Source organism: Triticum dicoccoides, chromosome 6B (assembly GCF_002162155.2).
Source record: "Triticum dicoccoides isolate Atlit2015 ecotype Zavitan chromosome 6B, WEW_v2.0, whole genome shotgun sequence".
In the NCBI taxonomy this organism is placed as follows: Eukaryota; Viridiplantae; Streptophyta; class Magnoliopsida; order Poales; family Poaceae; genus Triticum; species Triticum dicoccoides.
The window spans coordinates 447306514-447319691 of NC_041391.1; the positions used below are offsets into that span (position 1 = coordinate 447306514).

Below are 13178 nucleotides of genomic sequence, written 5' to 3' on the forward strand. Positions count from 1 at the left end.
AAATTGTGTATGATGCACCTGAAAATGGAAACGTTTTCCTTGGAGTGACTGTGTGGGATGTATATACAAATAGAAACGTACTTCTTGGACTGACTGTGTGGGATGTACTTACGACTGGAAACGATTTGGCATGTATAATTGTATTTTTTAGCACAACTATACGTATAAACGTATTTGATCGATCGCCCGTCGCACACGAACTCACTTTGCCGAGTGTGTGTGACCGGAGGGCCTATCCCCGACGGTTTCTAGGTTGTGTGCGAAGGACTCCTGTATCGCATCCACTCACTTGGCGACGGTTAAAAACACCGTCGTGGAAAGGGGTTAAAAACCATTTGTATAGCACCTCATTGTACCAGTGCAAACCAAATCAATAGATCAGAGAAGAAATACGAAGCTATAACAATCATGCATAAAAGAGTTCACAGAATAATCAAATAATATTCATGGATAGATCTGATCATAAACTCAAAATTCATCAGATCCCAACAAACACACCACAAAAAAGAATTACATCAGATAGAACTCCAAGAACATCAAGGAGAATATTGTATTGAAGAACATCAAGAGAGAAGAAGCCATCTAACTACTAACTATGGACCCGTAGGTCTGTAGTAAACTACCACGCATCATCGGAAGGGCGACAAGGTTGGTGTAGAGCCGCTCCGAGATTGAATCCCCTCCGGCGGAGTGCCAGGAAAGGTCCCTAGATGGGATCTCTCGAGAACAGAGGCTTGCGGCGGCGAAAAAAGTATTTCAAGGACTCCCTGGTTGGTTTCCTTATTTTTGAGATTTATAGAGGCGGAGTTCGGTCAAACGGAGTCACGTGGGCCCCACAAGGTACCAGGGCGCGCCCTACCCCCTGGCCGCGCCCTAGTGCCTTATGCGCCACTACTCCATCTTCTCATACCCCCCGAAGCTTCCACGGCCTCTTATAGCCAGAAAAAATCTAGAAAAAGTTTCATGCAATTTGGACATTGTTTGGAACTGATATTCTGCAAAGTCAAAAACAAGCAAAAAAACAACAACTGGCATTGGGCACTAAGTTAGTAGGTTAGTCCCAAAAAATGATATAATGTTCCTTGTAAATGTATATAAAACATCCAAGATTGATACCATAATATCATGGAACAGTAAAAAATTATAGATACATTAGAGACGTATCACTGCACAAACCTCCAAACGAAATCAGCGGGACGAATCAGTGTTTTGAAATATGAGTTGAGCCCCTCAGACCTTCCTGTTGTGCTCATGAACGGGAGGATTTTTTCTACAAGTATGCTAGAGCCCACATGTGCCTTGTTTGCCACATGTTCTTCAGATGTTTGTTCCCGGCCACTTCAAAACAATGCAACATGTGCTGCCATGTTTCCTCAGACTCCTTGATAGTTTTTGATTGATTGATACAAGTGTAGAACACATCTGCAAATGCCTCATCTTTGCTCAACAGCCTTCCCAACTTAGAACACACATTACTAAACACATGAAAATTACGACACCTATGACAGGTGTTTGGGAACACCTGATCAATAGTTGTTGCCATCACTTGGTCCTGGTCAGTCATGATGTTGGTCGGATGCTCGTTATCCATCGCAACCATCCACTACTCAAACACCCACTTAAATGTTTCAATAGTTTCATCTGGCAACAAGGCACACCTGAGTGCAATGGTCTGGAGGTGGTTGTTGACCCCAACCATCGGAGCAAATGGCATGCTGTATCTGTTGGTGCAGAAGATTATATCGAAGAACACACAATCTTTATATTTCGGGTACAATGCCCTTGTTCCCCCATCAACCCAAAATAAGGCAATCATAGAGTTTGTTGCGGGATCCTTTTGCTTCGCATAGAAAAACTCTACATTCTTAGCCTTCCTCCTCTCAAAGTACTTGACTGTCATATCCATGTCTCGTTATGTTAGCCATTTCCGGAGCTTTGCACGTTCATTCGAAACATCTCTCTTCACAAATAGGAGTATCCTGGTGTCACCTTCATGGATCCTACCAAGGACACCCATGCAATCTGAATTTGATAGGTTCACATCATGCAAAGTCAACAATAATTGGTAATCCTCGGCAGGTATACTGTGGTGCGAGCGGTAGTACCTAACACACTCTGGTTGTTCCATCACTGAATGTGTATGCTCCGCAACAAAACAAGTTACTGTCCATCTCTCCTCCCTTAGCCGAACAATCATGTGCACCTTACAATCATGATGGAGCAGCCTGTTTGTTTGACGTTTTCTTGTTACATCCATTCCTTCACTAGGTTGCCTACTAGTGTTGTTGTTTTCTGTTGCAATGCTCTCTGAGGTGCTACTTTTCGCTTTATCGGGCTTTCTAGCATGCACACACCCAAAGACCCTCTTGATCAGTATTGCATCCTCTTTCTTCTTGCCTCTCTTCTGATTGAATTTTGAGGAAGATATATGTGTCCCAAACCCCAACTTGAAGGCATAGTCGTTGTAGAATTTCTGAGCACCCTCAAGTATGTCAAACAGCATGCCAACATAGGGTGGTAGTGGCTGCGATGAAACATCTCCATCATCTGAATCATGTTGCATTGCATCATCGGCATGCAACAACCCTTCTAAATCTTCACTACCACCAACAGAAAAATTGCCTTGGACATAGTTCTCTTCCCCTTCAGTTTCAGCTTCCCACAACAGAGTATTTGTGCAACAGTCATTTTTATCTCTCCATGGAATCAACAACATTTTTTAACTTGTTTAGGAAAATCAAATACACAAGATATCAAGTCAATAGAAACTCTATATTTTATCTTGTAATTTTTATCACAGGTCAATGATCATGCAGCATGGCCTGCATTTGAGAGGAATTCAGAAACACTAGATTACTCACTATGGGGTTTCTATAACAACATACACAATCAAATCACACCAGAGGCATTTTTCACTTCAGTGAGTTTTCATCAATTATGTTGATCAACAACCAGTACCAAAACATGGGGGAATGCAATTGAAAATGGAGGAGGCTCATGTTTCAGAGATATAACAAGCCCATGTTTCAGAGAACAATGGGATGTGTTGATTATGTTTCAGAGATAGCTCTGTTTTTACAAAGGTTTCATGTTTTTAGAGTGAAATAGAGATCATGTTTCAGAAACTAACCCATGCTTCCCAATGTGATCTGGTCGAAGTAGCTTCAAGGAACACCACCGGGGGGTTTGTGAACCAAGAACAAACCCTAGCACACGACGGAAGTCCCCCGGCAATGCTCGGAGATGAGAACGACGGTCATTGTTGTTCTCGAAGCAGGGGCTGTCGGTGAGCTCGATTCCCATTAGATCCAACCATCTGACGCGTGATATGGTGCGCCATAGTGTTGCAGAAACTTCAATTTTAGCTCATGCAGACCGGCGGCAAGCTAATTTTGGGGTGGGTTGGCAGTGGCACCATGCGGGCCGCAACTCTTTCAGGGCTGAGGGCAAGAGTGTTGTTTTTGCAACTGAGCATATATTGCGGGAAATAACAAGTGGTTATGCTGGGCGCAGACACTAGATCGGACGGCTATCATCTTGGGCATCCAACGGTCATCGAGGTGGCGGATAATATCAAAATATCGGCTGGCGGACGCGTAGCAGCTCCCTTTTTCGATGTGATATATAAAGTCACGTAGCAAGAGTGTTTTCCCTATCACAGTGACAATACCTAAAGTATAGCTAAAGAAATGACGAAAATTGAAGATTATTTACTATGCACTCATACATTTTTTTCATGGCCACAAGCACGGTATGTCATCATTATGCTTTAGCCTTTACTTTTTGTTGCCGGTATGCTTTAGCCTTTAATTGTGGGAAAATATCTTGCACAGAAAATGTAACAAATCCATCTTTTTAAGTTTGTTGGTAACTAGGATTGGGAGCTATCGAGAGGGAGTGATGTTGACCAACTTGCTCGTGCAGGAGTGTCAAAGCGAGACGCTTGTTCGAGGCTTATGTGATAATGTGATGTTTATCAGTCAAATGCACCACTATTAACCCATATATCTAATATACACCATATATAAAGTTTTATTGGCAACTTTTTGGGAAATGTTAACAATCTGACGTTCGTTGGGTAAACATGGTGTCGTGCGTGTGAGCACGACACCCGGGGGCAGGGACACCCCCTTGTTGTATTCGGCGAGGGGCTAACACATTCTAGATCGTCTCTTAATGCACAATCCAAAATATGTGATGGCACAATGATTTTTTTACCCACGTTCGGGCTCCTTGGAAGTGTAAAACCCTACATCCTACTGATGATATTTGATGGGTGATGAAAGTGTTGATTACAATGGATGGGCACTCATTGCCGAGAGCTACTGTGGTCCTAGATTGATGACGTGTATGAGTGCCAAGGGTTGGAATAGGTTTCGAACCCCCTTCTAGTTGGTCATGGACCACATTTTATAGTTACAAGGAGTTACCACAGTAGCCTATACACTAGAGTATCCACCGCATTAAATGTGGGTATATGTGTCGCCCAGAGCCATTGCCAGGAGCGAGACACATGTCTTGTCACACCATTCTGTTGGTACAGTCATTTTAGCTGTGACACATCGGTGGCAAGGTGTCACGTACTTGGTAAAAAGGGGTGGTGAATCACCATGGCCTTCACCTAAATGCCTCATGGCAGTACCTCTGTGCTCCAAGATGCCATGGGCCATCATATGCCTCGGCTGACCTATAAACTAGACCTGCCCCCGTAGGCTCTGTGAGCGACAACTGTCACTAGGGTGGTTCTTCACGGGAAGAAGTTGTTGGCGGGAGGGCTAACACACTATATCGTCTCCTAATGCACGATGGAAAAAGTGCGATGAGACAATGATTTTTAACCCAGGTTCGGAGTGCTTCGAAGTGTAAACCCTACGTCCTACTGATGATATTTGATGGGTGATGAAAGTGTTGATTACAATGGATGGGCATTGTTTAACGAGAGCTACTGTGGTCCTAGCTCTATGGATTATATGAGTGCCAAGGGTTGGAACAGGTTTTGAACCCCCCCCCCCCCATTTAGTTGGCTATGGACCTCCTTTTATAGTAACAAGGGGTTACCACAGTAGCCTACACAATGGTTAGTACAATGGTGTATCTACCACAATGAATGCGGGTATATGTGTCGCCCAGAGCCCTTGCCGGGAGGCGAGACACATGTCTAGTAACACCACTCTATTGGTACAGTCATTTTACCTATGGCATCTCGGTGGCGAGGAACGGTGTTGTGCCTAGTAAAATGGAGTGGTGAATCACCCTGGCATTCACCTAATTGTCTCACAGCAGTACCTCCGCACTCCAGGCTACCGTGGGCCACCGTAGGCCTCGACGGGCCTATAAACTAGACCTGTCATCATAGGCTCTATCAGCAACAGCTGTCATCAGGGTGGTTCTTCACGGGAAGAAGCTGTTGGTGAGAGGGATTGTACTCATGTATTGCCGTGACAATTCTCCAGGAACCCATTGGTAGTTGTTTCCATGGGTGTAATATTCATTTAGTAATCTTGGCCTTGACATCGCCAATGGTGTCAAAGTAGTCCTCCTTAAGGGTGATGTTCTTGACAGTGAGTGTCTTCACAAAGATCTGTATTTTGAGTACATGTCTTGATGAAGATCTGCATACCTCCATGTTGCCAGGAGGAAAAGTGGAGCATGGACTCTTTCTGGATGTTGTAGTCAGCAAGAGTATTGTCATCCTCAAGCTGCTTGCCAGCAAAGAGGGGAAACAACAATTGTAGGGAGAAGATCCCCAATGTCTTGGATCTTGACGAAGATTTGCATGCCACCAAAGAAGGGCATGGTCACGTGTTACTGGGAGATAACTATTGACTCCCCACCTAGCGGCACTATCACGACCCACGCTTGATTGGTCTGTGAGACCGCGGTCTTCATGGGACCAACACATGGCAAATCAAACATTTTCTTATGGTAATTTATGTTGTCGGGATGATGGAAGTTTCCTTTAGCAAGCATGACAAATCCTAGAAAAAACTGACATGAAGGATTTGCCATACTTGCTAGAGAAATTTTTCATCCTCGGGACAACATAATTTAACATAAAAACGTTTGTTTTGCCATGCTTTAAAAAACCTGACGTGTGTTGGTTATCAAATTCCATTTTCTGGTGTAATGCCATACACCCATGACCTTATATGGATCCATCTCCCTTTCTACACTGTGATACGTCTCCATTGTATCTACTTTTCCAAACTCTTTTGCCCTTGTTTTGGACTCTAATTTGCAAGATTTGAATGGAACTAACCCGGACTGGCGTTGTTTTCAGCAGAATTGCCATGGTGTTATTTTTGTGCAGAAATAGAAGTTCTCGGAATGACCTGAAACTTCACGGAGATTATTTTTGGAATAAATAAAAAATATTGGTGAAAGAATCAACCAGAGGGGACCCACACCTATCCACAAGGGTGGAGGGTGCGCCCACCCCCCTAGGGCGTGCCCTCTAGTCTTGTGGGTCCCACGAAGCTCCACCGACTTCAACTCCAACTCTATATATTCACATTCGGGGAGAAAAAATCAGAGGAAGGATTCATCACATTTTACGATACGGAGCCACCGCACCTCCTGTTCTTCCTTGGGAGGGCAGATCTGGAGTCCGTTTTGGGCTCCGGAGAGGGGAAATCATCACCGTCGTCATCATCAACCATCATCCATCACCAATTTCATGATGCTCACCGCTGTGCGTGTGTAATCCCATTGTAAGCTTGTTGGACGATGATGGGTTGGATGATATTTACCATGTAATCGAGTTAGTTTCGTTAGGGTTTGATCCCTGGTATCCACTATGTTCTAAGATTGACGTTGCTTTGACTTTGCTATGCTTAATGCTTGTCACTAGGGCCCGAGTGCCATGATTTCAGATCTGGACCTATTATGTTTTCATGAATATATTTGTGTCCTTGATCTTATCTTGCAAGTTATAGTCACCTACTACATGTTATGATCTGGCAACCCCGGAGTGACAATAGTCAGGACACTTCCCGATGATGACCGTAGTTTGAGGAGTTCATGTATTCACTAAGTGCTAATGCTTTGGTATGGTACTCTATTAAAAGGAGGCCTTAATATCCCTTAGTTTCCAATAGGACCCCACTGCCACAGGAGGGTAGGACAAAAGATGTCATGCAAGTTCTTTTCCATAAGCATGTATGACTATATTCGGAATACATGCCTACATTATATTGATGAATTGGAGCTAGTTCTGTGTCACCCTAGGTTATAACTGTTGCATGATGAATGCAATCCGACATAATTATCCATCATCGATCCATTGCCTACGAGTTTGTTTTATATTGATCTTTGCTTAGTTACTTTTTCGTTGCCACTGTTATGATTGCTACAAAATTGTTGTTGTTACTTTTGCCATCGTTACCGTTACTTCCAAACTACTTTGCTACTAAATAATTTGCTACATATATTAATTCTTTCAGGTGTGATTGAATTGACAACTCAGCTGCTAATACTTGAGAATATTCTTTGGCTCCCCTTGTGTCGAATCAATAAATTTGGGTTGAATACTCTACCCTCGAAAACTGTTGCAATCCCCTATACTTGTGGGTTATCAAGACCTTTTCCTAGCACCGTTGCTGGGGTTCATAGATCTATTCTCCGAGTCACTTGGGATTTATATCTGTTGATCACTATGAGGAATTTGAAAGAGTAACTAAGATTTTTCCCTCAACTACAAGGGGAGGTAAGGAACTGCCATCTAGCTCGGCACTTGATTCACCTTCTGTTTTGAGTAAACTTGCGACACCTACACCTGCTATTGATTCCAATATGTTGCATGTTTTTGATAATGCCACTTCTGCTATGCATGATGCTTATGATGGTACTACTTCTTTGCTTGATAATACTATGCCACTAGGTGAATTTCTTGATGAACAACTTGCTAGGGTTAGAGAGAATGAAATTACTGAAACTGATGATATTATTTAAACTGAAGATTATGATTCTCCCCCTAGATATGAATTGTCTGTTTGTCGGTGGGAAATGACACCTATGGGATCACAAGGATCCCTATACGGTTCCTGAGCGCTGGGTGGTGAGGAGAGCAGGATCAGCAGTCAGTACGAGCACATGGATCGTTTACCCAGGTTCGGGACGCAGAGATGCATAACACCCTAATCCTGCTTCGATGTGTGTATTTGTGTTCTTGAGGTTCTTGAACTAGCCACAATGGGCGTAACTTATCCAAAGGTCTGAATCCTCCTCCTGGATGCCTTGGGCCTCCTTTTATAGGCAAGGGGATCTCCATAGTGGCACACAGGAGGTGGCATCGAGGTACTGTGATTAAGCCTATCCCTTGCCATTACAGGACAAGGTGCATTTAATGTGCCCCCCGACGTGTCCCCTCCACTTTACCGCCGCTTTGCCATGCCTCGACATGCGCCCGGGCCAGTGAGGTGGTCAGCGCCATGTAGGCTGGCAAGCTGAGGTGGCACGGTGGTAGGGCCTTCACGAAGATTTGCATGCCACCACGTAGGCATGCACTGAGTTGGCTAAGAAGCCTGGTGCCGACACGCAGGTGCCTGCCCAGCTGGTGGGCTGGCAGCTGCATGGGAGAAGTGGCAGAGACCTGGCGGGTGCGGGCCTGGCCGTGGCCCAGTGGATGTCCTCAGCAAGGGCCTCACCAGGGCCCCGACAAGGGTCTTGCCATGGCGTTGCGGTCATCCCCGGCAAGGGTCTTGTCGGGGGTCTTGTGGGTTTCCTCGGCAAGGATCTCGCCGAGGCTCGTCGTCTTTTACTCTTCTGATTTGAGGTGTTCCCTCTCTTCACAAAGATCTGCATGCCACCATGGTGGCGCCTCCCGAGCCCATGTCCCAACGTGGTTGGTGACGTTGGAGGAATTGGGGCCCAAGGGCGGTGCGCCCTGCTGGCGTCAGGTATGCTTCCCCGGCAAGGGCCTTGCTGGGGCCGTGGGGGCTGCCCCGGTAGGGACCTTGCCGGGGGAAACAACTTCGCCTTCTTGCTCTTTATGCTTCTGTCTTGGCGTTGCTTGGGTCGTCCCATGGCTTTGATTTCCTGTCCCTGCCCTGCTCAAGTGTGGTCGTGGGTGCGTCTCTGACTGCCCATGCACAAATAAGGGGTACAAAAGAGCACCCCTATTTTAGTACACCGACAGGAGCCCCCGGGCCTGGGCCACACATAAGCGCGACACATTGTTGGGCCAAGCCCAGAATGGTGTGCGGGCGGGCGGGGCGGTTTTTACCGCGGTAACTTCATGTCCACGGCACTTCCCCATGATCTGCGTTGAATGCGTGATGTGGGGGTCGCGCGCGCGGGTGGTCGAAGCATGCTTTCGTCATCTTGCGGTGAACAGTAAAGAAGTGGCTTGCGTGTCCCTTTGAGACCGCAGGGCCACCGCTCATTTACTGTCCTTACCTGAGAACCGTCGCTCCATGCGTCCCATTACCCCGTCTCTCGCCCCATGTACGCCGCATACATGACGCAGAGCGAATGACAGGCGTGCGGGATACGGGAAGACGTGTGTGCTTGGGTCGAATCCCACGCGCCTTCAATTGGGCGGGGAGGGCGGTCGACGGCCTCGCCCCCTATCAACTTTAGTGAGGTGGATTGGCCGAGAGGGGCAGCCGAGCCCTGCCCCCGTCTCTTTATAAGGAGGGGAGCGGGAGGAACGGCGCCTCTCAGTCCCTCATCATCTGCCTCTCCCCATCCCTCCTCCTTCCTCTCTTCCACCATGGCGAGAGGGCGCGGTGATGCTTCATCGGTGGCAGCGAGGGTCTCTGCTCGACAATGCGTTGCCCCTCCCCAAGAGCTTGTGGCGGCAGAGCCAACCATTAGAGGCAGGGGGAGGGGGAGAGGTCGAGGCTGTCGCGGCGCTCGGGGAAAAGGAGGACGGGGCGGCGCATCAGCCTTGCCTCCGCTAGCGGCCCCTCCCCCGGTGGAGGGCCACGTCGGGGACAACCCCTACGAGTTCTTCATCAGGCTGCGCCAGCCGGCGCGCCGTCGTCTTCGACTCCCGACCCCATTTGCACGGGAGATGGAGCTCGACCCGCCGCAGGTGCTGCGGCTGCATATGAGGGGATGTGGGAACAACGGCACATGGGCCGACGTCGAGTTCCCCGCCCCTCACGTCATGTATCTTCGCCGAGGGTGGAAGACCTTTGCTCGCATCCATAGCCTGACGGATGGGCTCACTCTCCATTTCAAATTAATGGAGAGTGGCCTCCTCTCCGTCAAGGTCTTTGGGCACTTCGGGACTTGCGTAAGGTGCTGCATGGAGAGCTCCTCCAATGACGAAGACTCATCCTGAAGCGAGAGTGGCGAGGAGGACAGCGGTAGCGACGACGAGGGTAGTGGGCGGTAGGATGACGGGTCCGACTAAGCGTCGGGCGTGCCGCTCCGGGGTAACACCGGCGACCCCATCATCCGTGTCGCCGGCTCCTTGAACTTCTCGGGGTCGCCTCCTTGGGCGGCTGGCGTGGGGAGGCCGGAGAAGGCGAAGAAGGCGGGTGGCGGGCCGTCAAGTCGGAGTATGATGGCACCGACACCTTCGTAGTGTATTGACGGACCGCTACCTCATCTTCCAGCTCTTCCTCTAGCGCCACCACCGCCAACCCTCTCCTAGGCGACTGCCGGCATGTTAGCTTGGCGCCTTCTGCTCCTCGTACCTCGCCTAGGCGCTCCTTCTGCCCTTTTGCCTTCTTGTCTCATTTCCTGAGGAGAGGGACAAGAAACGGATTACGGGCATCTTATCTTTTTTTCAATTTGTAAGCTCACGGGGCTTATTTAGATCTAAAACCTGTAATATCCCTGTTCATGTTTTCATTCCGTACGAACTGTACCTGTATGGAACGTACTAATGGAAGAAGGGTGCTTGCCAGGTCTTGTGTGTGTGTGAGCAAAGCCCATACCAAGGAACAAATCCTTGTTATTTTCAATATAAACACCGCTGCCCGGCAGCAGGCCTCGCTGTTCCCCCACTCCGTTCGTCCATACTCACGCCTTTGGCGGAGGCAGGGACGAAGTGGGCGTGGGCCCTATGCTCGCTTCCTTGCCACCGCGGCTACAACCATATTCCGTACCAAGAAGCTCTTGGGTGAAAGGAACGAGGGGAGCACGACAGCTACGGAATAAAACGAGGTTCCGTACGTCCCAAATTTCATACGGAAATTCATGACGGGGGATGGGAAAACTTATATGAATTTGCAGCCCCCAGCAACCCTGACTTGCCATGGGTGGACCTTCGTGTCTTCAGGCCTAGGCAAGCTTGGCTTGCCGGGTCCGGAGCGTCGTCCTGTTCTCTTCCTTCCACTTGGCTTGGCGGAAACATTCATGTACCCTGTGTACCAAAGAGAATGGGTAGGAACAAAATGACGCAGACTCGACCTCTATGCTAGGGGTTAGTCGCCGCTAAGCACTATCAACCCTAACCGAGGGAGAGACTTAATCTAGCATGCATGCTATAACTTGGGGCGCCAGCGCTTCATTTATTTATGCTCAGGGTCTGCGCCTGGCTTTGTACAGAGAGTTACATGCCTTGCCGGCAAGGCTTGTACAAAAGGTGGCTTGCCGGGGGGCCCGGCAGCCATGCCTTATGGGTAAAACTTGTGAAGATGCTCGATGTTCCAGGAGTTGCTTACTGGAATGGCATCTTCGGTCTCTAGGCGGACTGCGCCAGGCCTGGTGACTTGTGTTACCCGATAAGTGCCTTCCCACTTTGGCGTCAACTTGTTGGAATTCTTGGCCGACTAAACATGCCGAAGAACAAGGTCGCCTTCCTTAAAGCTTCGGGCATGAAACTTGCGGCTATGGTAGCAACGCAAGGCTTGCTGGTAGCATGTTGCTCTCACAGCCGCCTGGTGACGATCTTCCTCAAGGAACGTTGTGTCATCTTGCCGCAATTGATCTTTCTCAAGCTCATCATAAGCGAGCACTCGAGGTGACCCGTATATGAGTTCCGTGGGGAGAACTGCTTCTGCCCCGTAGACCAGGGCAAAGGGTGTCTGGCCGGTGGCTCAATTTGGCGTCCTTCTGATCGACCAAAGAACCATCGGCAACTCGTCAATCCAGCACCTTCCACTCTTGCGCAGCCTGTCAAAAGTCTTTGTTCTTAAGCCTCGCAGAACTGCAGCATTTGCTCTCTCTGCTTGGCTGTTGCTTCGTGGGTGCGCCACAGAAGCAAAACAGACCTTGCTGCCGAGATCCTCGATGTACTGCATGAAGGCGTGGCTTGTGAACTGGGTGCCGTTGTCGGTGATGATCCTGTTGGGTACACCAAAACGGCAAACTAGCCCCTTGAAGAACTTGATGGCTGACTACGCTGTCACCTTCCTCACTGCTTCCACCTCAGGCCACTTTGTGAACTTGTCGATTGCAACGTACAAGTACTCAAAGCCCCTGCCGGCGCAGGGAAAGGGGCCCAGTATGTCGAGCCCCCAGACCAAGAATGGCCAGGAGAGAGGGATTGTCTACAAGGCTTGAGCTAGCTGATGAAGTTTCTTTGAATGGAACTGGCACGCTTCACACTTGGTTACTAGTGCCCTCACATCCTAGAGGGCAGTGGGCCAGAAGAAACCTTGCCGGAAAGCCTTGCCAGCAAGGGCCCTCGACCCTATGTGGGAGCCACATATGCCTCCATGTATATTCGCCAAGAGCTCTAGTCCTTCCTCCCGGGAGATGCACTTCAATTTCACCCCATTCGGTCTTTTTCTGTACAAGACGTTGTCAATGAATTGGTACAGAGCAGACCGGCGGGCTACTCTCTCTGCCTCTTCCTGCTCCTCAGGAAGCTCTCCCATTTGGAGGAATCGGACGGTGTGTTGCACCCATGCCGGAGCCTGTGGCTCGACGGCAAGGACCAAAGGCATTTCCTCTGCCGCGGGAATGGTTGCCTCTGCGGCAAGGGCCTGGCGCCCCGCCGGAGTCGGTTGTCCCACGGTAGGCTCGGCATCCATGGCAACTCCTTCGCCGGCGGCTCCAGGGAGCTCGGTGGGGAAGTACTTGCCGGGGCCTAGTTTCCTCCGCTTGTTTTGCCCTGTCGATGGTTCGACAGATGGTTGAGTTAACCGAAGCACAAAAGTACCTGGTTCCACATGTAGCTTAAGGGCGGCACGCTTTGACAAGTAGTCGGCAACGTCATTGTCCACTCGGGGGGACATGCTCCGCCTGTATCCCGTCAAAGCGCTCCTCCAGTTTCCTCA

General features: G+C 48.8%; 1 long non-coding RNA gene across 1 annotated transcript in view; it reads left to right on the forward strand.

Annotated features, from left to right (window-relative positions):
- Positions 1 to 245: 245 nt before the first annotated feature.
- The window catches only part of LOC119325209, a 14101-nt gene continuing 1168 nt past the window's right edge, over positions 246 to 13178 (forward strand). The window contains exons 1-2 of the long non-coding RNA XR_005157395.1: positions 246 to 255; positions 12902 to 12904. This is a non-coding gene — a long non-coding RNA (uncharacterized LOC119325209). The remainder of the gene's footprint in view (positions 256 to 12901; positions 12905 to 13178) is intronic.